A 25,252-nucleotide genomic window follows, 5' to 3' on the forward strand; every position below is an offset into this window, starting at 1 on the left:
TGATTATTTATTTTTCTCTTGCTGCTTTCAATATTCTTTCTTTGTATTTAAACTTTGGCATTTTAATTATGATGTATTTTAGTGTGGGCCTCTTTGGATCCCTGATTTTTAGAATTCTCTGAGCTTCTTGGGGTTTTATGTCCATTTCTTTCCCCAAGTGAGGGAAGTTTTCCATCATTATTTCTTCAAACAGCTGTTCAATATCTTGATTTTCTTCTGTTACACTGATCAGATGAATATTTGGAGACTTAGTAGTGTCCCATATTTTTCTAAAATTATTTTTATAGTCTTGGCATCTTTTTTGTTGTCATTCTGATTGAATGTCCTGATTGGCTTTTCTATCCTCTAGATAGGACATTTGATCCTCTTCTTTATTCACTTTGTTTATTTCTTTGTTTATTTGATTTGATATACTTCTCATCTCAGATAATGTGTTCTCCATTTCAGACTGGTTCCCTTTTATAATCTCCATTTCCATTTTTATTTTTTTGTTGGAGTTCTCTACACTTCCCAAAAGTTCATTGAGCATCTTTATAACTAGTGTTTTGACCTTTGCTTCTGTTAGATTACTTGACTCCATTATATCTGGATCTCTGTTCTGTTCTGTCATATGGTTTCTTCTTCTTTGTCTTCCCATTTGGCTGCCTTTCCATATCTGTTTCTATGTACTAAGCAAAAGTTCTAAATCACCTGGTCTTATTAGTGTGGATTTGTGAAGAAGGTGTCCAATAGCACAGTCCTGAGAGGGGTTCAGCTGCAGGCCAAATTTAGCCCAAACCTCTATCCCCTCTGGGGCCACCTGTTAAGATTCAGCAAGCAATCCACAGATGCTCTGCTTATAGTTGCCTCAAAAGGTCACACCAGAAACTGAGGCCAGCTGCCTCCACCAGTGTTAGTCTCAGCAAGGAGCACCTGACTTGCTGACGATACACCTGGATATGGCTTAGGTGAGGCCTGAGTTGAAGGAGGCAGGGTTTCAGAGAATCCTCTGGGCAGAGTGACCTCTGTTATCCAGTTTGATGATAGCACACTGGTATGTAGGAGGGCTCAACAGGGAACAATGGATACCGTTGGCACTTCCATACTGAGTGGGTTTCGCCTCGGCCCTCACTCCGACAATGTCTCTCGGTAAGTCCCTGGTGCCCCCTTCACACAGCTGAATTGGCACTGGTGCTCAGAGCTTTTCAGATGCTAAAATTAAGAAGGCTGATCTTGCCAAGTTTTTGTGGGGATGTGAAATCTCTGGAACCCTTATACCCTGCTGCTGGGAATGTGAAATAGTAAAAACACTTTGAAAAACACTTTGAAATGCATATATCTACCATATGTCCATGAAAAATTTGCAGATGAATGTTTATAGCAGCTTTTTAATAATAACCATAATTGGAAATAACTAATGTTCATCATCAGATGACTGGATAAACAAATTGTGATATTATGCCTATAATGGAATACTACTCAGCAATTATAATGAATTATAATGAATGAACTTCTGATACAAACAGAATGTATGAATCTCAAGATAATTTTGCAGTGAAAGGAGGCAGACAAAAAGGAGAAATTAGTGTATTACTCCACTTCTATAAATTTCTAGGAAAGTTTGGGGGTGATGGATATATTGTCTTGCTTGTAGTTATGGTTTCATATGTACCACAACTTAGCAAAATGTACGATTTAGATTTAAGTACGTGCATTTACACCTGAAATAAAGCGGTTAGTTTCACATTTCACAGTCATCCAATTTATGTGAGTACAAACATAAATTGTTGGGTTGCTCAGACTGTTTGTATAAGTGAAGAGAGGCCTCTGCCTTTGCCTTCATAGACCCTCTCATCTAAGGAGAAAGACGAGATGTACATGGTTAAACTTCTACTTAGTTAAATTTGTGAGAAGTGCTAGAAAAGTCAAGTACAAGTGTTGTGAGAACGTATATTGGGGGTACCTAATGTCGGAGGACAGGAGAAGCTTCTGTGAATAGGAAGAATGTTTACAGTGACATAAGGCAGAAGAGTCTAAATGGTGGGGCTATAAAGGGATGGGCCCGTGAAAGTTCTGAGGAGAGATTTTAAAGAGGGAATCACAGTGTGTGTTCATTTACATAACTGTTTCCCCAGTAATTATTTTTAATTGTTTAATTACTGTTGTAGAAGCATAAACTTTGATGTTATTAAGAATGTATTTTCTTAGAAGAAAACAGGAACTAAACTCAAGTACCCTGGACTTAAAGAGGATTTTATGACTTTAACCTCAAACGCAAGGGAAGTAAAAGCAAAAATAAATGAATAGGACTACATCAAACTAAAAAGCTTCTGCACAGCAAAAGAAACTGTCAACAAGGTAAGGAGACAATCATCCGAATGGGAAAATATATTTTCAAGCAACGCTTCTGATAAGGGTCTAATATCCAAAATATGCAAAGAACTCATACAACTCAATAACAACAACAACAACAAAAAACAAATGATCTGATCAAAAAATGGGCAGAAGACCTGAACAGACACTTCTCCCTAGAGGACATACAAATGGCCAACAAATATATGAAAAGATGCTCAACATCGCTAGCTATTAGGGAAATGCAAATCAAAACCACAATGAGATACCATCTCACACCTGTTAAAATACCTGTAATCCACAGGAAAAGTAATAACAGATGTTAGAGAGGATATGGAGAAAAAGGAACCCTCATACACTGCTGATGGGACTGCAAATTGGTACAGCCACTATGGAAAACAGTATGGAGGTTCCTCAAAAAACTAAGAATTGATCTACCACATGATCCAGCAATCCCTCTACTGGGTATTTACCCCAAAGACTTGAAAACCCATATCTGAAAATATATTTGCACACTAATGTTTATGACAGCATTATTCACAGTGGCCGGGACATGGAAGCAACCGAAATGTCCTACGGTAGATGATTGGCTAAAGAAGCTGTAGTACGTATATACAATAAAATATTACTCAGCTATAAGAAGAGATGAAATACTGCATTTGCAACAACATGGATAGACCTTGAGATAATCATGTTAAGCAAAATAAGGCAGACAGAAAAAGTTGAAAATCAGATGATATCCCTTATATGTGGGATATAAACTTAAAAGCAACAGATGAACAGGACAAACTCATGGACAGACTCTAGTAGTTACCAGAGGGTAAGGTGTAGGGAGAGGGAGAAGGTAGATGGGGTAAAGTGGGTCATATATGTGGTGATAAAAAGAAATCTAACTATGAGAGGTGAACACACAGAGTAAATATATATATGCCTTACTGTTAAAGTATACAGCTGAAACTTATCGGATTTCGTTAATCAATGTCACCATGAAAAGAAATAAATTCATTAAAAAATGTATTTTCTATTTTTGCCTTGAATTATACAAGTCAATGATATAAATAACTATTCCTACTATTAAATTAGGTTAATTCAGATTTTTGACATTTTGAGTTAATGGGTGGATTAAAAATCAGTCTAGTGACATGGGAAGGCTGTTGTTTTAAAGCTGTTACCTATCTCTCATCTAATAGACCTCTCATAGGCACCAAAGTTTAACTAGGTTGTTTGGACTCTGCAGAATCTGTAAAGGTTTCACCTGCAGTGTAAATGTTATTCCAGAATGCTTTATAGTCAGCACATTTTCTGCTGTGCTCTTGTCATGATCATAGCAACTGTTTGATGATTTAAAAAATCATGTTTATGGGTGAGTAGATGATACTGGTAGAATGAATGAATCCTGAGTGAAAATGTTCCATGTGTCAGAGGCTGGCCAACATGATCATTTTACCCTGGATACCTTTTGAATAATCCAAATCAGGACACGATATGCAACATAACACATTTCATATTTGCTTTACTGGTAACTTAAAGGAATGCTGTTTGAATTTTAATAAATTCTGAACTCAAACACTTTTTTCAACAATAGTTTCTAAATCAGAAACCATGGCTTTGTTTTTGTGGGGGGTATGAATGTTTTATTGCAGGTAGACTTTTAATAACAAACTAACTTTAAGTATCTGTTTTGTAAATCTTGCCTCTTTAATATAGAAGTAACCCACATTTTGTGGCACCAGCCATTCACTATCAGAATACAATATGTTGCACTCTTTAAAAAAATGTTTTTGCGTGAATGAAGATACCATATTGAATGTTGAAAAAGAGTTGTTTTGGGGAAAAAATGCAGATTACTTTTAAACAAGTTCTGTTGCTTGACCTAAGTTAGTGGGAATGAGGGCATGGAAAAAAGAGAGCATTTCCATGACATAATTAAAAAAATAATTTAGACCAAACTTCAATAGAAATATAACCTAGTAATTTAAAGAATAAATCAAAGTTGGAAAACATTAAGAAAACCTGATGTAGATTACCTATTTTAACTTTTACCATAGAAAATTGTGATTCAGCTTTTTGTGAAGCATTTAAATTCAAGAAGTCATGGGTCTAGGATTCATAAAAATGAAAATTTAAATCCCTTGTCAGAGAAGTTAATCTTTATATTCTTGATTTGTGAGAGTGGCAGATTTCTATTTATATGATTTGTTCGGTATTATTTTCATAATTTATAAGTATGGCCAAATAATTTAAAATATTGACACTTAAGAAACAGTTCTTGTGTAAAAATTAATAAATTTTATTGGAATACACTGGCATTTGTTAGTAATTTGAATTAATGCTGCATGATTTTACATCTTTAAAACATCATGATATAATATTCTTTTTGCCTAGGCATTGACTTCAGTAGATTTCTTCACAAATAGTTTCTGAAAGCAGTTTTGCTTTTAGCTGGCCACCCAGTTTTCCTAAGATGAAAAAACCCACAATTATGTTAATATTTAATATTCAGAGCAATAAATGATTGTTTACATACATGCTGAGTCATCTTTCCTTGTGAAAACTAAAACATGTAGTCAAGTTTCAACCTAAGGAAGGCATATCAGCCTCACAGACATTCCTAGGATTAGTTGTCACCATGTTATTTTCAAGTAGACTATTTCCAAAGTTTCAGAATGTGAACAAGACATATTCTGTAGGGTGTCACGGTCCTTTTTTTTGTTTTCTGTTTTTGTTTGTTTTAATGGGAAGAGACAGCTATAAGTTTTACTGATAAGGACAAAGTAGAGAGTTCTTATATTCTTAGTCAAGAGCCTGTAATTCTTGTTGTAAAGTAATAATCATAATAATCATAATAGAAAGATTGAATCAAATCTGCTGTATTCAAAACAAACTTCCTGTGCTTGCTTTCCAGTATTTCAGGTAATAGATCTTGTGGTTGGCTTTTACTTTAAATACTTTAGATAACAATAAAAAAACTAGATGACCGAGAAGGATTATGATGACTGATAATAAGGAAAGCTAATATATTTGGAGGGTTTACTATTACCATATTCTTTTTAAAGCAATATGCATGATTTATCTGATTTGATCTCCATAGCGGTGTCACCATGTAAGAGCTTTTACTGCCATCCTCATTTTATCATTGGGAAATTTACTCAGGTTAAATAACTGTCTAGGTCAGCAAGCTAGATGTGCAGGATCTGGATTCAAACAAGAGCAGGCAGTCTGATTTCGCAGCCTCCCCTCTTAACATGGGGCTATACTGCACCTAATCAGTAACTTAGTTTTATATAGCTCTAGTATTCAGCTAATTGAGATGTTCTTTTTAAAATATCCTGAGCTTTATCAAATATACATTATGGTGAAAGATGAATTGGTAGCTAGATGTAAGCTAAATTGAACTTTTTTCCTATTCATATTTTTGCATTTTTCATAGCAAGTACAGGATAGAGAATCCCATTTACTCTAAACTTTATGAAAATAGAATGAACAAAATAGAGAGATACTAAATTCAATTTAGCAAGCAATCTACTCTTGGAAATGTTGTATCAGGAGACCTAGAGATTCTTCCAGAGAACCTGGTAAAAGGGAGAACGCACAGAGATGGAAAATGAAATGTATAATTGTGTAATTAGGAAACTGATAGTGCATGTATAGCATTCAAAAATAAGCTGAACGTTAAAAGCAGCGTCTTCTCTGTTTCTTTTATGAGTTATTTATTTTTGCTTAGTCACAATATAAGGATAACCTGGTGTCGAAAAACCAAGAAAATCTCTGTAAATTTCAGAGGTTTTTTCCCTATATTTATTAATTGATCTGACTGGAGAGCACTTTGGATTATATTATACATATTCATCGTTCTAAAATGTTGTCAAAAGTCTTTGATCTAAAGATATAAAAATCTCATTTTAATACTTTTAGGCATTTTTCCTAGGAGCTAAATGGTTATAACCAGGGAAAGATAAGGTTTTGTGGGGCCTGGAAAAATACTCTATTTGGGGTCCTCATTAAGGAAATGAATAAGAATTAGGAATATGGAAATAGGTAGAAATGTGGGCATTTATTAAGAATGAGAAAAAATCACAACCAAATGCAAAATTTAAAAAGCTCTTAACACAAATGTCACAAAATTCAAAAAGCTAAATAATATTCTTATTAACTACGTAATTTATCATAATTATATTTTTTTTCTATATTTTTTGGTTGGATACCCTTTGATCACATTTTCGTGTGCAAAATTATATAATATTTTTTATTAAAAATAGGTTGCTAATTTAGTCTTTTCTCTAGCATGGTTGATTGAAGTATGTGTGTGTGTTTATTACCATTTTAAATATCTTGTGACTTTACACCTATTGATAATATTATGTAAATTTATGAGATTATTTTCAAATTTGGACAAACTTCTATAGAGTTCATATATGAGCTGTTAGATTTCAGAGAATCTTAAGGCTTCCTGAGCAGTGACTAATACTAAATATTGTGAATTTATGACATTTATTAGCCAGTTTGTGGCTGAAGAGAAAGCATATTTGGTATTTTTGGTAATATTTGTTGATGACAGTATTTTGTGTAAAATCATCAAGAAATTTAATGGTTTTTTTCCAGCATGTCCATATAATTCAGACTTCTTTTTGAACTGGCTTATCAAATAATCAAAATATTAGTAATTACATTTATTTGAAAAATAATTTTTTGTCTTAATAAGTTTAGCTTTTGGTATAATCAGATAAAATTTGGTATAATTTATTTGTTAATATCAGTAATTACTTTCGATTTGATTTTATTGCTTCTGTCTATCATATTTGTCTCATACCTTAAAATTTCACCTTAATTTTCTCTCAGTTTTTCTAAAAATAGCATTTAAAGTTGACTAAAAAGGTTAACCTTTCTATATAAAAAAAGTTGAGAGTCCATAAGGTTCTTGCTTTACTGAAATATTCCAAAATTTCATTTACAATGGAATACTTGAGCTTGATTAAATATTTCATTTCTATAAAAAAAATAAGAAAAAATATAGTGCCTTTTAAATTATATATGCTTTATTATATTTCTTTATTATAGAGTATATTCTTGACTGGAGGGTACTGTGTAAGGAGGTGAAAATGATAACATCCTCCATGTAAAGTTTTACATATTTGATTTTAGTAGGAATTTCCTCCTAAGTTTTGGCTTTATGCTTTCCAAACTTTGGTTCTACACCACTATACACATATGTACATTTCTCCACTCTGCACATATGCACTTCTTGACACTGCTATATACATGCTTCTATAAGGCATGTCTGCATCATGTAAGAACTCTCGCCGTACACCTTCCTGTCACAGCACCAACTGAGTTCCATAAGTGGGTGGGAGAGAAATTCTTCATTTCTACACCATGCGATGGGTAGGGGGGACAATGTCTAACAGTAACTCAGTGATACACACAGATCACTGTGAACTACGTATATAATCCTATGACATCCAAACTAAAGCTCCCCACAAGTCAACTTCCCCTTCGCTACATGCCTAAACCTCCTGGCTTGGCCATGTCCCTACTGTGAAGGGGTGAGTGTGTGTGTGTGTGTGTGTGTGTGTGTGTGTGTGTGTGTGTGTGTTTGCATCTTCCCAACAATACTACAAGGTGAATGTGGACATTCCCTTAACACGATGAGATTGAGAGATTGAGAGATTGAGATTGATCGAGAGAGGAAAGAGACATGTTGGCTGTGGCTGCATTAATGCTACGAAACCACAGCTGAGAACTTGCAACAGAGACATTATGTCTAAAAATTCAAAAATATTTACCATTTAGCTCTTTACAGAAAAAGTTGAGTCACCCTGCTCTAAACTATGCACTCATTAAAAATAATAAAATAGAACAGTATTGAGGACTTGTAAATACAGTGTTGATAGATTAAGAAGCAAGAAGCTGAAATATATGCATAATAGGAATATTTTGGAATACCCCCTTCATCCCTAAATCATTGTGTATTCATGATTATACAGGGAGACCTAAGTTTGGAAGGCTATAGAACAGCATATTTCAAGGGGAGAGATCTGGGGCCATCTCTCCACCATGTTTCCTCTGTTTCTACAATGTATGTTAACAGTGTTTTTTTGTGGCCATGAAATTTAAACAATGGCAGCTGCTTTAGTTTTTGAATGCAACATTCGTCATGTTCAATGTTTATTTTTGTCACAATGAACATATATTACTATTAAAGTTTAAAAATAGGGTTGATTAAAAAATAAAAATGAGTAATATAAAGAGGATAAATTTTACCATTGTAAAACAACAACAGACTGTGCCCTTCTACCATCTGTCTACTCATGATCTACTTATCCACATATTTATATCTGCCCACATTTCATAGTTTCTTGCATCCCAAACCTTCCCCTTGGTTCACTTTTCTTCTTACCTAATAGATATATCAGTGACAGTCTTTTTATTTCCAAAAAGTCCTTATGTTTGTTCTCACTCACTCTTGAATGAAAATTTAACTGATTAATAGAATTCTAGATTGATGGTTATATCCCCTATGCAATTTGTAATAATTGTTCGGTTGTCTTGTTGAATCTGTCATTTCTCCCAGCTCCCTTCTAAACAGTATGTTATTTTTCTGTTTTTCTTGATACTCTAATGTCCCCACATCCTCTGTCTAGGAATGGAAATATTTTCATTCTCATATGTCATGCTAAGTCAATAAAATTCTCAGCCTTTATCTCTTGAGGAAGTGTCTCAACAATATTTCTTTCTTAGTTTTGGAATTCCCGTTAGGCTTATATTGGAACTCCTTAATGTATTGTCTTTTAACTTCTTTTTCTTATTTTCCATAGGTTGATCTTCCTATGATGTTTTCGTTCATATCCTCTTTAGTTTGGGGTTTATCCTGTCTGCTTCCTTAATGGTTACATTTTTCATTTTCAGATTTCTATTTGGTTATGTGTAATATACAATTTTATCCGATTCATATTTTCTATTTTTTCATAATTCATTGTTTTTCCTTTATTACTATTATTCCTTTATATCTAAGGGTTTTAAACATATTGTATAAGTTTGAATACATTTACAAAGAGCAGAGAACTTGACCAATTGTGATAAAATCATAAAAATGTATTGTTCATGGTGAGAAATCTGTAGGAAAGGAGGCTAGGTTTGGTTAGGGGCTCCATGAGGCCGTCAGGGGCTCTGCTTCCTCTCGTCCTCTCACTTCAGAGTGTTAGTTTCTCTTATGGATCAAAAAATGCTTGTCTCAACTCCTCTCTTGTAATGAATTTGTTTCAAAGCAGCAAGGAGGGTGATGTCAAAAAATCTCCTCTCTCCAATTAGAGGAGAAAACCTCTTCAATTATGCCTCAGTAAATCCCTTCTCATATTCCTTTGAACAGAGCTGAGCCATACACGGGCACACACACTCACACACACACACATACAGCCTTAGACCAATGATTGGCAGACAGGAATGGGTTAGGTAAGCCTTAATCCTTGAGGGCTGTGCCAAGGCTGGGCACCTAATGCTTGGGGCATAGAAGAAGGGGGCATGTCTTTGGGGCAGCGACCAACTATGTCTGCCGTGTGCTTGTTTCAAGATCTTTTTCAGAAGATGCTATTTTGTTTGAATTTCTTCAGAGGTGAGTTTTCCCAATGCATATTAAATTTTTTGTTTTTAATTTTGTCATTCTTTTCCTCTTTCTTTTCTGTGAAAGTGTTCTTTTCTATGATAGTTATAGGATTGCATCCATCTGGCCCAATGTATAGTACCAGTTCTTAGGTTGATGGTTTGCAGTTACTTTTGAGGTATTAGAATTTAATTCCTATGCCAGTAGGAGGTTTAATTTGCTGAGCAAGAAAATAGAAAAAAAAAATGCCTGAGATAAGCCCCTTAAACGCCGAAGATAGTGTATGCTCTTAAGAGTTCTTTAATGTAACTTCTGTAACATATGTTCCTTGAATGGGTTCCTCGTCTTGCATTCTTGTTTTTCTTCCCCAGATCTCTGGTACATCTCCCTCTATTCCCTTCTTATTTCTGGAAATCAAAATTGCCATTCAGCAAATTAAGCTGTGAAGTAAATTGGAGCAAGTGTACATAAAAGGCCCCATTTCTGTGATAAAACAAACGTTCCCGAGTGCCTCAGTCATCAGCCACACTTCCAGAGGCTCAGTTTGCAGTTGGAGGGAGGGGATGTGCACACAGACATATGTACATAAGTATCAAATTATGAGTGCTGACCACTGTGCTCCATCAGCTTTGAAGAGAATGAGCATATTTTCTCTTTACTTGGTGATGAAAATTGAAAAAAGAAAAAGAAGGTCACTGCAGTGCCAGATCCTATTCCAAGAGTGATAATTGGCTCTTGGCTCCAGCTGTCCAAGGTTGTGCCTACAATAGCAATGCTGGCATGACATCGGATCCCACCGCCTTCATTCTTGGAGAACAGATTGTTTAACCTTGGTTGTTGTGGGCCCTGCTGACATTATTTATTGCAGTTTTCTAATTATATTACTTTTCTATTTTCCCAGGGGTGATTTTTGCTTTACACCTTCAGTTGTTTTGACATGAGATTTGAATCTCAAGATTTTAAAACACCTTATTTAAAGTTTCTTAATATTGTCAGTGAACGGTTGTCATTAAGAAAGTGTTTGAATATAGCATCATATTTCAATAGGTTTGTCATAAAAAATACCCCTGCTGCTATCGCCCTTCAGCTCATGTTAAATGGCTCAGACAGATTCTGCCTCTTATAATCTCACTGCCTTAAAAGCAGATGCATCTTAAGTGAGATCCAGAAAATTTCCATAGCAATACAGCACTTAAAGCCAGACTTTAATGTTCTCTTCAATGAAGATAGGTCTGCTTATAAAGAAAGGAACATAATATTCTCTTTTTTACTGACTCGTTTGATTTTCAGATTTTTTGAAGCTTTTTTTCAAGTTGTTATAACAGTCAACAATAAGTAACATGAGTAAGATGCTATGCTACCTGATTTTTTTTTCCTAGTAAGCAAAATATATTTTCTGTCTGATGGGTTCTAAGTTGCCTTTGTCATGGTCTATGTGGCTGTAGCCACAGCCAGCAAAACGTCTGTAGCCAAGATTTGCAGAAAATTTATGTGTGACAGTATCCTTAAATAGTTTTCATCACCTATTGATAATTTACAAACTTCTGATCACAGCCTATACAGCCCATTTATTCTAGCCCCTTCCAGCTCTCTAGCTTCCTCTCCCTCTACTTACCTTGTGGGCCTCATTTGTAAATTCCTGCCTGTCCTTAAACACAGTGTGCCTATTGCTGCTGCTTTGGAATGCCCTTTGCTCTCTGGAAACTCCTTGTCCTGCTCACTTTTCACTTAAGACAGTGCTACATGCCTATCAAGATAGTGTAGATGACACCCTATAAGTGAAACCTTCCATACTCCACCCTCTCCACTCATGCATTTATGTGCCTGTCACCCCCAGGGGAATATAGCTGAGTTGGGGTTAAGCACCTAAGCGCCCAGTGGTCCCCCAACAAGGTACCTGATCAGCAGACATGCCCAGTAAATATCAAATGGGACAGAAATACTGGGCTGATTGCTAAGAACTCTGAGTCAAGACTACTTCTGTAGCAATGGGCCTGGCTGAGGAAGGTACTGTGTACCCTCAAGGATAGACCCAGTGGCAAAATCTATTTGAATTATCTAAAGGTTAGATTCTACAGTCTCGGTGCCCATGGACAGCCCTGGACACTAGTGACAGAGGAAGACACTCACATGGGGGAAGTTGAGGGTATCAGGTTGGGAGCCAGAATTGGACAATATCAAAATTGGGTTATAAAAAGTTGAGTAGAGTGTTAATTTTGTGCACATGACCTGGCGCAGCAAGCAGGTCATTTGATCAGCAGTGATTGACAAATAACTAGTCTGCAGCCTTTGCAGGAGTGCATCTGGAAAGCCCCCTCCCCATAACCTTCTTTTCTTAAAACAATGAACACAATACAGGTCACTTTGGTGACGCTCAATACATGCCTTATGTTTTCTACATTTGTGGGTCATTGTGACTTTTGTGAAGCTCCCCTGTGGGATGACGAATGTATTTAAGAAAAGAAGAGACTCATTTCATTTTCATAAAGAATGTTATGCTCCTTCTTTAATGCTGTTTGGACAGTATAATGTCAGAAATTTTTAAAAGGAGGATAAGGGAAAAGGGAAAAAAAGTTGAGGGAAGAGTGAAAGGAAGGCCTGTCAGAGGCTACTGAGTGACAGAATCACCTCCATTAAACCAAGGTGATGATTATGTCTTTGTTGCTGACTCAGGCCTTCCTTGAAGGCTATGGCCGTAGAGGCTCCATGAGGCCACCAGAGTACAGCGTTGTCGGCAGTGCCTACCAAAAGCCTTGTTTGCCTGTTGCATTATAGACTGTGGGAAGACCGTGGAATATTCGATTCACTAAGATGTTGTCTAATGATTGGGCCGAGGTTATGGGTTTTGGTGAGGAAGACCAAAGATGAATAAGAATCAGTATAAAATTATGTTTAGTTAATGTATATATAGGTGGTTGCATATAGAAATGTTTATGATATGTGTATATGCATGAGTTAGTATACACATATATGTGTCCATGCTCTGATAGCTGAGAGGGCTTAGAAGCCACGAGCATACCTAGCATTCAGTACTTAATCTCCAGTACTACTTTCCAGTAAAAGAACTAGGACTCCTTGGAGCAATGGTTGATTTTAGATCTGAGCTGGACATACACAACAGGGGTTTAGAGCATCTTGTAGTGCCAGAAAGTAAGGAAATAATTAAGTAAGAACTCAGTAACGGGAACACATGTCAAAGGGACACAGGAGCCAACTGAAAGAGCTCCCTGTGGCGAAAGCTAGGACAGTTTGAGCAACAAAATAAATTAGTATCAGATTATAACATGAAGTATAAAATATAAAATATCATACTTCATAATCCAATACTACTTACCCATAGGTACATAGCGATATAAATACATGATAGAATAAATAAATCAATGGGGGAGAATAGGCAAATTTCTGATGCAGAAAAATTTCCAATAGTGTATGTAGCATAAATCCCTACTTTTTTTTTTTTTTTTATAGGCGAGGCAACCCTGGGTTGACCTCACAGACTGCAAGGATCTTGTCAGCTTACAATCCCTTATTTTTTCTTTTTATTTATTTTTTATTTTTTATGCCTACAGTACCTGCTCTTCCTAGGTAGCCTCCCATTCAAGTACTAACCAGGCCCGACCCTGCTTAGCTTCCAAGATCAGATGGGATCGGGCATGTTCAGGGTAGCATGGCTATAGACAACTCCCTACTTTTTAAGCATGGACTGCACATAGTGAGTTTCTCCTAAAGTCTATGGTATGGAAGGGGAAAGTAACTTTACAGAAGAGAAACTTGCCAAACACTTTCTCAGTTAATCAAGGTTAACACCAATAATGACAAGTCATATTAATAGTTTATAGGTTGAGATAGGCACTTTATATCAGTGGTTGTCTTCTCAAAAATCTGTAACCCCAGTCTAATCATGAGTAAACATCAGACAAATCTTAAATTATGGGCATTCTACAAAACACCTGATCAGTGCACCTTAAAACTGTTAAGATCATCAAAAACAAGGGAAGTGTAAGAAGCTGTTACAGCCCAGAGGAGCCTAAGGAGACAACCAAATGTGATGTGGTATCCTGGATGGGATCCTGGAACCGAAAAAGGACATTAGGTAAAAACCAAGAAATTCTGAATAAAGTATGTACTTTGGTTAAAACAAACAAAAAAAGTCTCCTTAAGAATGACAAAGTCTTGTCTCAGTCCTCTCCAGTCTTCACCTATGTACATATGAATTTGAAGAATGAGTACACTTCAGTCTTTAATAAATGATTACTGATTCAGTGTTTAGAATTTCTTTTATTTTTAAAAATTTTCTGTTGTTTATGAAATCCCTCTGCATATTCTTCTATTTTTTTTTATTTTCTGAAAATTTTGATCTTCCCAGGCTGGTTGCATTAGATTCTGAAAACACTGTACAGAAAGAAAATAACCTCTTGGAATAAAGTAACAGCTCTTAAAGAATTTGTTTAATGATGTTTTAAACTGTGATGAAAATGTGAATGTTTGGTAAATGACATTTTTAATATCCCTTCTAGCAAAGAAACAAAACAAAACAAACATTCATTTAAATGTTAATGATAAGAAAACATTAGTTTTCAATTGCTGTATTAGGGAAAGCTAAATGCTTAATAAATATTCCTTTACCTCTCATTTCAGTTTATTTCAATGCAAGCTGAGTTCAACCTGGACATTTCTCTTTGGATGACTATTTATCAAGATGACTTAGAGACCTAGAGACTTTCTATCTCAGGGCTCAGCCATCCTCCAGGGCCCTGGAGTCCTTCTTTTCCAGCCTCCTGGATGGAGAGACAGAGCGAGGGATTGAGGTGGTGGAGGGGAGGGAGAGAGGGGTGGAGGTGGAGAGAGATGTGATGGAGGATTTGGTAGCCAAGGCTGTAGAGGACACCTCACTCACACTCATAGATAAACTAAAACAAAACAAAACCAAAAACCCAAAACAGAAACAATTCCTTGCATACTGAAGGAAAGTAATTTTTAGTGGGGCATTATTCTTTCTTAGAATAGCATCTCTTTTTATCTGCTCACTAACTGTGTAACTGATCAATGATTGACTAAGCTAGGACTAACACTTGAATTCAATAAATAGTGTTGCAAAACCATCTTAATGGTTTTGTTGTTTTAAAATAAGCCTTTTAAGAGTGATTGTAAGAGATAGATGTCCATGAATCATAGTCTGTCAGCATTTTATTGTTACAAGAAAAGCCTCTGGTTGTTCTAGAGCTAATAATGGTATGTTAGCTATTTGTATACAAAGAGGATGTTCTGAACCTTGTGTGTGTACTTGACATTTTTCTGATGGTGGTGAGAAATTGTGCTCATCCATTTCCTGTGCAATTGTGATTATTACATTACGTGGCAGGCTTGCCAGGGTGATTCATACAGACTGGAGCATATACACCTACAAAAGCAAGTTGCCCATGAAAAGCAAGTAGCCCATGAAAAGCCAAGACTTAGAAATGAAAACAGCATGCCAGACTCATCACCCTCCTGTGCACCTTAAGAGTCTCTCCCACCCCACGCCATCCATTCCTTCCATTTCAAGTCAGTGCTGATGAGAATATCATTCTGAAATACTGTCAGAAAATTGCACTAATCCAGACATAAAAAGTCTTAACAATCAATACAGACTTATCAAGTTCTTTTATATGTGCTTCTTAGATCTGGGAAAGAATTTAAATTATTAGAATATAGACCTTTAATCTTAAAGTAACTTATTTCCACTATTGTAGACAGATATGCAGAAAATGGGATGCATGTATCCAGCTTATAAATAAACATTGTTTTTATTCAAGAAGTTGAAGTTTTCTGATTGACACTAAATGCAAGGAAAGGAAAATCAGTTTAGGTTGAAAATATATATGAAAGGACTGGAAGATTAATTTTCCTATATTTTCACTTTGTTTCAAATTGTGCAATGAAGAATATTAGAGCTTTAACAAAAATTATGCAGTCTGTTGTCTCAGGCACATTCTTGGTCGTATCTCCATAAATTGACTTTCATTAGCAATGAAGGAATTCTTGAGCCATATGGAAGATTGTTCTTTCTCTCCCTATCATTGTCTGTCTGTCTGTCTGTCTGTCTGTCTGTCTCTCTCTCTCGCTGTTTCTTTCTGTCTCTCCGTCTCTGTCTCTGTCATCTCCCCCAACCCCTTTCCTGTTTTCCTTTCTTTCTACTTTTCAGGGGAACTCCCAAAGTATGTTTTAATTTTTTTCCATAGCAAATGTGAGGGAAGCTCTAAACAAGTCTAGTTTAAAAAAAGAAAAAGATTATTCCCTGATTTCTGGGGGAGGATAGACAGTTTTAAACAGAAACAAGAAAGAGATTGGTGATTCAGCTGGTGATGAAAATAGCTACATTCATTAAGTAGAGCTATGCAAACAGCTGTAAATTTGGATAATAAGCAAGGAAAGATATTTGAATTTCATCAGGAGTTTTTCTTTTACAGTTAGCAAATATCTCACCTTTTAAAATTACTTCTATTGTGATTAACCACAATAATCGGGTAATTAAAATTGAAGAATGTTTACCAGGTGAGAGAAGTTGACGAAATGAGCCAGGAGAAGGGTTTGGAAAATGTGAAAAGAAGATGAGCTCAGGCAACACACCACGATTTAGAAAATATTTTAGGAAAGGTAATGTGGGGAGGATTTCAGTCAAGTAGATGCTGTTGGTTCAGGACAAGCCTGTAGAAGCTATGTCACCAGGATATTTTAGGTGCTGAGCTTTAATGAATTCATTCTATCAATATCGATTGAAAGACTATTGTGCCTTGGCTTCTGCACCAGATCCTGAGAGAATGATTCCTGTACAGGAACACAGTTTCTGTACTCAAAGAGCTTATGCTCTAGAAGGGGAGATAGAAATAAACTATAATTAACTACAGTTATGGTGAGAAGTGTGGCGTATTGTGGAGCATTACCCCGTGGATGTGTGTATGCACATGGGGTTAGCAATATCGAACTTGTTCTTCAGGAACTGGGTACACGAGCGATTACAGTGGAGCATAATTATTGCTCTGATGGCAACATATGCTAGCTGCACTGAGGGTATAGTAGGAATTCCCAGTTCATTCTAGATGGATGTGTCAGGGAAAGCACTCAAAAGGAGAAGTACGAACCAACTCCAGAAGGGTTTGCAAGAGTCTGAAAATTGGTATATTTGGGGAGACAATTCGCAGTTTTTTAGAATAGAATAGTAAAAGGTAGGAAAGAATTTTAGGTAAATTCAGCATTGCTAGAATTTAACCATTGGTGGAATTAAATGCATAAAAATAAAATGCATGGAGAGAGGCCGATCAACAAAGGATCCTTTGGATCACATAATGGAGGCTCAATTAATAAGTATTTGATGAATGAGTAATGAGTTGTGATATGATAATTCTGTAATTGAGAACTGGAACATTATGATTCTTAATAGTTGTAAATAAGATACTTACACCTCTTTTGAAAACCATATCAGTGTTTTTCTAACTGAGGGGGTAGATCTATATTGGTAGGCTATGAAATCAATATATTGATGCCTGATCATTAAAAATATAGAACAAAATAGAAAAGAGAATATGAAAAAGTAGGTACTGGAAAACTTTTATTTTGAATATATAGATACATGTTTGTGTGGCCTGGGTGGAGATGGAAAGTGTATGTCTTACTGTGGGTTGCTGTCAAAGAGTCCTGAAATTTACTGTGATGGAGAGTGCTGGTTTCCTGGGTATATTTAAATACTGTGGAGGAACTTGGAGAAACATAAAGAGTCCAAGACCTGGAAACATAAGATTCTCTTGCTCCTGAGCATGAACAAAAAATCACTGGCATCAGGGCCAAGCTGATGATGACAGAGGCAATGCTAACACCTTGCTTTCAGTCCCAAGGTGACAACAAACTCAAATTCTTCAGATACTTCCTTGGTGTTGTGATATAGATAAATTAAGAGTAATGGTTAGCTCAGTGTAAGTGTTTGCCCTTTTAAAATGATTAATTAATGAGCTAAATTCCCCAGTTATGAAACTTTCAGTGATGCTTATTGACTCTCTGGCAGGTTTGGAGATTTCTGGGCTTCTTGGATGAGATCTTTATTCTTACTGGCCCAGTTAGTGAGAATTAGGGAATAACCATTGGTACGTGTGTTAGGAGGGGCATTTGACAACTCCTCTGCTTCATCTGTTTTGATTAAATGGTAAGAAAAACATATTTCCCATGAGAGCTACATCCTTTTTTATATTTGTTTGCCAGAAGATTTATCTCAGCAATCAATGTTTCAAGAAGTATTTCATACAAGACAGCAAGTGGTCCTTCTGAGGTGGCCCTCATATCTTCAGTCGTAATAGGATATGCTTTGTACTTAAATACAGGAAACCACATAGGGGAAGCAGCAGTCCCAGAACAGGGACTTCAGAAGAGGCTTTACAGGACAAGCAATATGTAAATTTGATGTTCAACCTTAATTAGGGAGTGGAGAATGAAATGAGGGAAGTGAAAAATACATGTTTTTGAGAAAAAGAGCTACATATGCACAGGACTGGTAAAATTTGCACATGGTAAGTTCAAGAAGTTGAGAATGGCTTTACAATTACAGTGAAGATATCTGAAGATATAAGTGAGATATTTGGCTGATAGTATAAATTAGGGGCCAGTCATCACAGGCATCTGAGCAATGGTAAGGAGTTTTGACTTTATCCTAAGAACAATGAAAAGTCATTAAAATGTTTTAAGCAAACAGAGATTCATGGACATGGACTAAAGACTAGTGGTCACTAGAGGTAAGGGGAGAGGGGAGGGAGAAGTAGATGGGGTAAAGGGGCTCAAATATGTGGTGACAGAAAGAAACCTAACAGTGTAAATATATATGTGCCTTGCTGTTAAAGTGTACAGCTGAAACTTATTGGATTTTGTTAACCAAAGTCACCATAAAAAAAATAAATTAATTCAAAAAATGTTTTAAGAGACAAAATGAGATAATCATATTTGAATTTTATAAAGCTCACTCTAGCTGTAGCCTGGAGAAAACATTGTAGGGTGTTGATTGGAACAAAAGACTTGTTGGGGGATTTTGGAAGAAATCAGTGCACAGGAGGATAGAGGACTACGCCAGTAATGGTAACAGGAATAATGAATGTATTTTTAAATGAAGATTATCTTTATTTTCACATATTTTTGATGTACAGTCTTCTGGGAGTATATCCCATAGGAATAAGAAAGATCTTCAGCGATGCTTATTATAGCATCGTTTGTGGGAGCAAAACCTGGAAACCAGAACTTTTATCAGCAGAATGTTTAGATACACTGTGGCATAGCCAAACTATAGAATATTATGTAGCATATTGGTTTTCTATTGTTGTGTAATAACATTGCCATAAACATGGTGTTTCAAAACCATGAACATTTATTATCTGATGGTTTCTGTGCATCAGGAGTCCAGTCATGGCTTAGTTGGATCCTCTGCTTCAGGGTCTCACAGGGCTCCTAAGTCTCACCTGAAGCTTTTTCTCTTTAGATGGGGAAGGATTTAATTCCAGGCTCATGTGTTTGTCCGCAGCATAATAATCCTTGAATGCTGCCAGATGGAGGGCCTTGGGCTGTCTATCAAAGGTTGCACTCAGCTCCTTGCAGCATGGCCCTCTCTATAGGGCAGCTCACGACATGGCAGCTTACTTCTTCAAAGCCAACAAAAGGGAGTGTTGGTCACAGCAAGACCTTTATTTACAATCTTATATACATAATCACATTTACATAATCACATACACCTATTATCTTGGTTGTATTCTGATGCCTAGAAGCAAGTCACATCCTGCCTACATGCAAACACGGTGATTACATAATGTATGAACACCAGGCGACAGGAGTCTGTCCACCACAAAGTTATAAAAAAGAGCTATTTAGTCTTTATCTATTGACCCGAAGAGGTGCACATTATATATCATTAAATTGCAGAGTACTTACTCTATACTGTGTAACCTTGTTTTCATAAATATGCAAAACCAAAATTATATCAGTGAATACACATAGTTTATGTTTGTACATGCTGGGAACGAGTGGAACCGTGTGAGATAGTTTCTGTATGTTTTCTAAATGAGACAATGATAGAATGAGTGTAGGCTAAAATTATTCACTTTTTCTGTATACATTTATGCATTTTCACCACTTAAAAAAACAGAGATTGATTTTTAATTTTAAAAATAGCAAAAAATTGTAATTGCAAATTTCAGGGAAACCACAGAAAAAGTAAAAATGAATTAATAAAAAAATAATAATACAGTTGATCCACATATAAGTGGACCGGCACAGTTCAAACCTGTGTAGTTCAAGGGTCAGTTGTATTTTCAGTCCATGGCTAGGAATCTGTCTATGTGGAAGACCGACTAGTACTTACATGTAGGTTTTCAACTAAGTGGGAGGGTGTGGGGTCAGCACCTCTAACCACCACATTATTCAAAGGTCAAATATAAAACTGATATGCTAAGAAAGGAGGTAAACTGGAATCATATAAAATGCTCAGTTAAAACCAAAAAAGACAAAAAGAGTGGAACCCAACAACAATGAGGACAAAGAGTAAAGGAAACAAGTAGAAAACAGTAATGAATACAGTAGATATTAATCCATATCAATAATCACTTTTGACATCAGTGTCTAAATGTACCATTTAAAAGACAAAGATTGTCAGAGTGGATCAAAAAGCACTATCTAACTCTATGTTGTCCACAAGACACCAACTTTAATTATAAAGACACATATAGATTAAAAACAAGTAGATGGATAAAAATAAACCATGCTAGCACTAATCAAAAGACAATAAGAGTAGCTATATTAACTTTAGATAGAGCAGACTTCGAAATAAAGAAAGTTATCTGGGTTAAAGAAAGACTTTATAGAATGATAAAGGGATCTGTTCTCCAAGAAGACAACAATTCTTAACATGTATTTGCCTAATAACAGCATCAAACTGTGCAAGGCAAAAACTGATAGAACCAGAAGGAGAAATAGATTAATCTATGATAGTTGGAGATGTCATCGCCCCTCTTTCAGAAATGGACAGATCCAGCAGGCAGAAAATCAGTGAGAACATACTTGAATTTAACAACACTATCAATTAACTGGATATAATTGACATCTATAGACTGCTTTATCCAACAATAGCAGAATACAAATTTTTCTCAGCTTACGTGGAACATTCACCAAGATAGACCACATTCTGTTACATAAAACATGCCTTAACAAATTTAAAACAAGAGAAATCATACAATATCTGCTCTCAGACCACAATGGAATTAAAGAAGAAATCAATAACAGGAAGATAATTGGAAAAATCCCCCAAATATGTGAAGATTAACTAACACACTTCTAAATGATCTGTGGGTCAAAGAAGAAATCACAAGAGAAATTTAAAAATATTTTCAACTAAATGAAAATACAAACACAACTTATAAAAAGCCGTGGGATGGAGGAAAACCAGTGCTTAGAGGGATTTGTAGCATTGAGTGTGTATGTTAGGAAAAAAATTGATCTAAAATCAATTATTTAGGTTTCCACCTTAGGAAACTAGAAGACCAAATTAAATCCAAAGTAAGCAGAAGAAAAGAAATACTGAGAACTAGGGTAGAAATGTAATGAACAAAATCAAAGAACTAAGTAAATGGAGAAATATGCTAAATTTATGGATAAGTAGATTCAATATTGTCAAGATGTCAGTTCTTCCCAACTTAATCTATAAGTCAGTGCAATTCCAGTAAAAATCCCAGCAAGTTATTATAAAGCTATCAACCAACCAATTCTAAAGTTTGTATGGAGAGGCAAAGGGCTCAGAATAGCTAACACAATATTGAAGGAGCAGAAAAGTTGGAGGACTGACACTACACAACCTTAAGACTTATTATAAAGCTACAGTAACCAAGACAATGTGAGATTGGTGAAAGACTAGACAAGTAGGTTAATGGAACAGAATAGAGAACCCAGAAATAAACCCATATAAATATAGTCAACTGATATTTGGCAAAGGAGCAGAAGGAATATAATGGAGCGAAGTTAGGCTCTTCAACAAATTATGCTGGGACATTTGGACATCTACACTCAAAAAAATGAATCTAGACACAGATTTTATACCCTTTACAAAAATAACTTAAAGTGAATTATAGACTTAAATATAAAACAAGCTAGATAACATGAGTAAACCTAGGTGACATTGGGTATAGTGATACATTTTTAGATATGATACAAAAGCTACAATCCATGAGAGAAAGAAATAACCTGGGCTTCATTAGAATTACAAATTTCTGTTCTAAAAAAGGCAATATCAAGAAAATTAGAAAATAAGCCATAGACTGGAAGAAAATATTTGCAGAAGATACATCTGTTGAACCATTATCCAAAATATACAAAGAACCCCTAAAACTCAACAATAAGAAAAAGAAAACTCCAATTAAAAAATGGGCCGAAGACCTTAACAGATACCTCATCTAAGAAGACATACAGATGACAAATGGGCATATGAATAGATATTCCACACCATATGTCATCAGGAAGTTGCACATTAAAACAACAATGTGGTAGCAGTATATACCTATTATAATGGCCAAAATCTGAAACACTGACAGCATATAATGCTAGTGAAGTTGTGGGAGCAGTAGGAACTCTCATTTGTCTTTTTTTATAAAACTAAACATATTCTCACCTTACGATCCAGCGATCTTCCTTGGTATTTACCCAAAGGAGCTGAAAATCTGTATCTACGCAAAAACTTGCACAAGAATGTTTATAGCAGCTTGCTCGCTTGCTTGCCTTATCATTTATTTATTTATTTATTTATTTATTTATTTATTTATTTATTTTCTAGACAAGAGATCATACAACATTTGACTAAAATGTTTACTGTGATTCTAATTGTAGTGTCATTTCATTATTATGCCAGGGAAATAATGTTAAAGGAAAGTGTATAAATGGAATCATTCCAATAATAATGCTTTTTTTGTTTGTTTGTTTTATATCATCTTTTTAATTTCTGTGATGAGGGTGCCAATTAAAAATATGTTTTGATTGAAGTTTGAAACTGATATACCTCCTGGAGTTTTGGACCAAAAACTCAATGAAAAAGAACCACAGAGTCATGTAACCAGTAACCACCCAAATTTGAGTGAATTAGAACTGTTCTGTTTTGCCACACTAGTCAGAAAGCCATAGGCATTCCATCACCCCAGAAGGATCTGGAGAACTGACAGAAAATATAAAAACTGAACATAGATTGTACATAATTGTGCTGCTGCATTACTTCAACAACCATAGAAGGAACTGCATTTCAGTTCAAAGACTTGCCAGCAGCTTTATTCCTAATTGCCAAATCGTGAAAGTAACCAAGGTGTCCTTTGGTGTTTGAATGACTTAATAACCTGGATATATCCGGACAATAGAATATTATTCAGTGCTAAAAGAAATGAGCTATCAAGCCATGAAAAGATGTGGAAGAACCTTAAATGCATATTGTTAAGTGAAAGAAGCCTGTATGAAAAGGCTACATATTGTATGATTCCAACTATATGACATTATGGAAAAGGCAAATCTATTGAGACAGTAAAAAGATCAGTGGTTGCCAGGTGGAGAGGCGGTAGGTCGAGAAGAGATGAATAGGCAGAGCACAGAGTTTTTAAGGAATTAAAAATACTCTGTTTGTTATTATAATGATGGATGTATGTCATATGTTTGTCCAAACTAATAGAATGTACAACACCAAGAGTAAACCTTAAGGTAAACTATGGACTTTGAGTTATTGTGACAAGTCAAAATAGTTTTTATTCTTGGTAAAAAAAATATTCTAGTGAATGATGTGGATAATGGGGGAGGCTATGCGTATATGGGGACAAGGGGTATATAAGAAACCTCTGTACTTCCTTCTCAATTTTGTTGTACACCTAAAACTGCTCTAAAAATAAAATCATAATAAAAATTAAGATACACTTAAAACTAAAATTACACAAAGATTACACCTTTGCTTAAAACTCTAAGGTTTTCAGTATTTTCCCAGTATTATTGTACAACTAATCCTGTAAGAGGAATGTAGTTTTCCACTTTTCTTTTTCTCTTTTAAGTACCCTAACATGTAAATGTCCAGAGCATGAGGATTGTCCCTTATTTGCTGTGTAGTAAGAAATGCTCTCATTTTCCAATAGATGTTTTAACTTGCATCATTTTCCAATTTGTAAGCATATATAAATGCAGAATAAATAGAAATTAAGTTTTCCAGTTTATGAATACATGTATGCACTGAATTATTGATTTAATTGAAACATTAAGCCTCGTGCATAACAGGAAGTATGCTTGGTTCTGAGAACGTGAAGATGAAGGAGACTGTCTATTTGAGGAAAGAACATATAAACACATAATTAAAATAAACAAACACTAAGTTGTTGTGCCACATGCTCATATCTTTGCCTGCAGTGGTGTATGAACCAAGAAATAGGAGATAGAAAAAAACATACTTTTGTTGAGATGTGAACGACCAGTGGGTGTCTGCTAGACAGCAGAGAGGTGTGTAAAGGGAACAGTTTTTCACAACCCTGTATGTGTAAATGGGCATATGTCCTAGGATTAGCAAGTTATTAACTACAGTTGTATCACAGGTTAAATTCTGTCATCATAAACATGTGGTCACCCTCTCTTCTAATATCATGACACTTGTCTATTAAATCTTACTTTGTATTACTGGTAATATAAAGGAATTTTGACAGTTAATCTTTTGTGCTTCAAATGACTTAGAAATTTTTCACATAAGTAACTCCTGGTCCAAACATATTCAGTTGATTTATTTTTAGAGTCTATTGTTAGTTTATTTAGTGTTTAAGTACACATCACAAGGTGTTAACATTTCTTGTTCAAGGTTTTTGACAATTGATGTATTAAAAACATGCTTTTCAATACAGATATTCTACTTAATGAGGGAAACATACTCTTTCTTGAATAGCCTTGACACTGTGCCAAATCATAAAGACGTTATAATATATAATAATGAATTATTTGCTCAATAGATTGAGTATATACTTCCATAATATAGATTTATTAAAAATAGAATATTTGTGATTGTAAGTAATTTTTGAAAAGGTCCTTGTGGAAGTTAGTTGACATTTTCATCTAGGTTTTTCCTATTTCAAACACATTTAAAAAAAATTAACAATCTAAAATTGGTGAAGTTTTCTGAAGTTGGTGAAATTGCCAATGGTGGAATAACTGAATTTTTTTCTTTATAAAGATTTTATTGAAAATCTAAGTATGCTTTGAAAGAATTAATAACATTTATCTTGAGTGTGGTCCATATGGAATTATTTTTTGTTTTATAGAAGCAAT

General features: G+C 35.2%; 1 protein-coding gene and 1 pseudogene across 3 annotated transcripts in view; one reads left to right on the plus strand and one right to left on the minus strand.

Annotated features, from left to right (window-relative positions):
- Positions 1-25,252, plus strand: part of CTNNA2 (catenin alpha 2) — a 988,991-nt gene that overhangs the window by 78,598 nt on the left and 885,141 nt on the right. The window lies entirely within an intron of this gene.
- Positions 13,489-13,607, minus strand: LOC112483028 (annotated as a pseudogene).

Source organism: Pteropus alecto, unplaced genomic scaffold, assembly GCF_000325575.1.
Source record: "Pteropus alecto unplaced genomic scaffold, ASM32557v1 scaffold100, whole genome shotgun sequence".
Taxonomy (NCBI): Eukaryota; Metazoa; Chordata; class Mammalia; order Chiroptera; family Pteropodidae; genus Pteropus; species Pteropus alecto.